Source organism: Carlito syrichta, unplaced genomic scaffold (assembly GCF_000164805.1).
Source record: "Carlito syrichta isolate Samal-C Ts95f unplaced genomic scaffold, Tarsius_syrichta-2.0.1 Scaffold176317, whole genome shotgun sequence".
Lineage (NCBI taxonomy): Eukaryota > Metazoa > Chordata > Mammalia > Primates > Tarsiidae > Carlito > Carlito syrichta.
The window spans coordinates 1-489 of NW_007120413.1; positions in this window are offsets into that span (position 1 = coordinate 1).

Below are 489 nucleotides of genomic sequence, written 5' to 3' on the forward strand. Positions count from 1 at the left end.
TGATGTAGACCAAAGTCGTGGCCCCTCCCCGGGCCGGGAGCCAGTCGGAACTAGGCTCCGGGCCGGCTGTGCGGCGCGGGCCCTCGCCAGCGACGAGACCTCTCCGAGCCTCGGTTTTCTGCGCTCTGGAGGGGTGAGCCGGTTGTTGCCCGCGGGGAGGAGGTGACAGAGAGCGCGGGCGCGGTCTGGTCCCTTTCTGTGTCCCCACACTGCCCCCACCCTTTGCTCAATAAACATTCCGCACTCCGTGTTCGCTTTTACTTGCGTGTATGTCTCGGGCGGAGGCCGGCCCTCGAGCTCCTGGGAACCTTCCTCCCCGGGCGCGTTTCCGGCCGGAGCGGTTTCGTGTAGGCCCGGGCGCCCCGCCCACGCCCCCCTCCCGGACCCTCTTCTCTCTCCCCCGTTCTCTCTCCCCGCGCCCGGCACCGCCAGCTCCCGGGGACGCGCCCGGAGATCCGCGTCCCGCCGCCGCCCGCACCTGCGAGAGTA